At 39.7% G+C, this 3,068-nt stretch overlaps 1 protein-coding gene across 1 annotated transcript in view; it reads left to right on the plus strand.

Moving 5' to 3' along the window:
• EPB41L5 (erythrocyte membrane protein band 4.1 like 5) overlaps positions 1–3,068 on the plus strand; it is a 334,801-nt gene that overhangs the window by 250,913 nt on the left and 80,820 nt on the right. The gene's annotated exons all lie outside the window — the stretch shown is intronic.

Below are 3,068 nucleotides of genomic sequence, written 5' to 3' on the forward strand. Positions count from 1 at the left end.
TACCAGTGATTCTTCTTTGTTTCCAACTTTTGCATTCCAGTCACCAGTGATAATTAACACATCCTGATTGCATGTTTGGTCAATTTCAGATTGTAGAAGCTGATAAAATTCTTCAATTTCCTCATCTAGCTACAACTGTTAATATATTGCCATACTTGCTGACATTTATTTTCTTGACTAAACTAATTGTGAATCAATGTAGACATTATTTTACTTCATCTGTAAATACTTTTGCATATACTCAGAAAATCAAAGATATTGTGATATAATATTGTTATCTAATCCATATTTAAATTTTCTCAGCTGTTTCAGTCATTGCCATTATAGCTGATTTCCCCCACGATCCAGGATCCACTCAAGCATTACTATTAGTTTTTCTTGTGTTCTTAATAACAAACAGGTCCCAGCCTATTTGCCTTTTATAACATTAACTTTTTTTTGTAACCAATTCAACTTTTTACAGGTGTATGAGTTACTGAAAACAATTTCAATAATAATCAGCTGTGCAACCCTACCCTTAATCAGTGTGCTATTTCCATCACCTCTAGCCCCCACCTTTCCTCCATTCCTCACCTCACTGCCATCGAGTCAGTTCTGATTCATAGAACCCCTATTGGGTTTCCAAGGCTGTAAATCTTTAGAGAAGCAGATCGTCTTTGTTCCATGGAGCAGCTAGTGTGTTCAAATTGCCGACCTTTTGGTTAACAGCCAAATGACTTAACCACTCCACCACCAGAGCTCCTTCTCCCTTACCTAGTAACCACTGATAAACTTTGGTCTCTATACATTTGCCTTTTCTTGTGTTTTCATGTAAGTGAAGTTACACAATATTTGTCCCTTTTCAATTGACTTGTTTTACTCACCGTAATGTGTTATAGCTCCATCCATATTGTAGAATGTATCAAGACTTCATTTTTCTTATTGGCTAAGTAGTATTCCGTGATATGTATGTACCACATTTTGTTTATCCATTTATCTATCGTTGTGCATTTGAGTTGTTTCCACCTTTTGGCTATTGTGAATAGTGCTGCAATGAACATTAGTGTACAAATCTCTCTTTGAGTTTCTGCTTTCAAGTCTTTGGAGTATATACCTAGGAGTCGAATTGCTGGCTCATATGGTAGTCTATTTTAAGTTTTTTAAGGAACACTGTTTTCCACAAGGCTATACCATTTTGCATTCCTACCAGCAATGGGTAAGTGTTCCAGTTTCCCCACATCCTCCCCAACATTTTTTACTTCCTCTTTTGTTTGCTTAATCTTAACTGCCCTTGTGGAGGTGGAATGATACCTCATTGTGCTTTTGATTTGCATATCTGATGGCTAGTGATGTTTCATAATTTTCTGTGTATAAGTCTTTCACTTCCTGGTTAAATTTATTCTTAAGTAATTTATTCTTTTAGATGCTATTGTGAATGGTAATGTTTTCTTAATGTCCTCTTTAGTTTGCTAATTGCTAATGTATGGAAACCCAACTGATTTTTGTGTGTTCACTGTTCTGGTTATCCAGTGCTGCTCTGACAAGAATATACCACAAATGGGATGACCTTAACAAACAGGAGTTTATTCTCTCACAGTTTGGAGGCTTTAAATCCAAGATCAAAGTGCCAGGCTGTAGGGGCTTGGTGAAAGCCCCTCAACCTGGGGCTTCAGCTCTGTCTCTTGCTCCCCACTGAAGATAGAGACATCTATTCACTCAGGCAGCTAATGGCTGCTGAGGCTAACAAGCCCAAGGTTGACAAGTAAAATGGCATAGTCCTGATGTTACCAAACCACATGGCAGGCAATTAATTCAAGTCCATTTTAAGTCCTAAGGTTGGCAGAGCATGGCAGGTTGCTGAACAATGACACGGTTACATGCAGGGTCCAAGTGTGCCATAAGCTTGAGACCATTTCCAAAGCTGCTGCTTATACACGGGAAGCAGACCGTACACCCAAAGCAGCTACTCAGCTACTTGTGGTAGATCCCACCGTGGAGTTGATTGCCAGTCTCATCATGGGGAATAACTACCACCAGCTGCCCAGCCATTCAACCAGGCCCACCCAAGTTGATACACAAACATAACCACCACATTCACTTTGTATCCTGCCACTTTCACATTGCTGAATTTATTAGTTCAAATAGTATTGTTGTAGAATCTTTAGGGTTTTCTGTTGTCATCTGCAAAATGGATAATTTTACTTCCTTCCTAATCTGGATCTTTTTTTTTTTTTCCTTTCCCCTACCTTAATTCCTCTGACAAGGACTTCCACAACAAAGTTGAATAGTGAGAGGAGGAGGAGGAGGAGGAGGAGGAGGAGGAGGAGGGAGAGTAGACATCCCTCCCACACTTGATGTGGGCCTGGTAGTTTCTGCTTTTCTGCTGTCTCCTACCACAGAGTAAGATGCTATTCTCCTCCTTTCACAGGCTTTTCTACAGCCTCCATTTCCTTGATGTGAATTTGCAGGGTGTCTTAATTATCTAGTGCTGCTATAACAGAAATACCACAGGTGGATGGCTATAACAAATACATTTATTTTCTCACTGTGTCCAGAAACTCCAAACTCACTGCTGTTGAGTTGGATCTGACTCATAGCAACCCTTCCTTGGGTTTCCAAGACATTATTACTATGGAAGTAGATTGCCCAGTCTTCCTTGCAAGGAGTGGCTGGTGGGTTTGAACCTTCAGCCTTCTGGTTAGCAGTCACATGCCTTAGGTGTTATACCACCAGAGCTCTTCTTGCTGTGTAGGAGGCCAGAAGTTTGAATGCAGAGTGGCAGCCCTAGGGAAAAGCTCTGTCTCTCTGGCTTAAGGGGAAAGTCCTTGATCTCTTCAGCTTCTGTTCTTGGGTTGCTTGGCCCTGTATCATCCCCTCTGTTTGTGTTTGCTTGCTAAATCTGCTCTTTTATATCTCAAAAGAGATTGATGTAAAACACACTCTAGACTAATACTATCTCACTGGCATAACAAAAATAGACACATTCCCAAATAGGATTATAACCACAGGTATCAGGGTTAGGATTTACAACACATATTTTGAGGGCAGGTAATTCAGTTTTTTTTTTTTTTTTTTTTTAATTGTGATTT

This window comes from Orycteropus afer, unplaced genomic scaffold, assembly GCF_000298275.1.
Source record: "Orycteropus afer afer isolate SDZICR_OR568_19922 unplaced genomic scaffold, OryAfe1.0 scaffold00004, whole genome shotgun sequence".
Taxonomy (NCBI): Eukaryota; Metazoa; Chordata; class Mammalia; order Tubulidentata; family Orycteropodidae; genus Orycteropus; species Orycteropus afer.